The following is a 217-nucleotide window of genomic DNA, read 5'->3' on the forward strand; positions in this document are numbered from 1 at the left end:
CCACCAAAACTGCCCCGCAGGGACTGATCCCCTCACTCCCTTCTATTGCTCCTCAGGGAAATGCACCCTCATCCCCAAAACTCCCTCAGGGATGGCCCCTCCTCCCTCTCAGGGATTTGCCCCCTCATCCCCCAAACCGCCCCTCAGGGATGACGACCCCTCATCCCCCAGAATGTCCCTCAGGGATCGACCCCTCATGTCCCAAACCGCCCCTCCG

Source organism: Empidonax traillii, unplaced genomic scaffold (genome assembly GCF_003031625.1).
Source record: "Empidonax traillii isolate 1590-97213 ecotype Southwest subspecies unplaced genomic scaffold, ASM303162v1 scaffold1669:size174073, whole genome shotgun sequence".
In the NCBI taxonomy this organism is placed as follows: domain Eukaryota; kingdom Metazoa; phylum Chordata; class Aves; order Passeriformes; family Tyrannidae; genus Empidonax; species Empidonax traillii.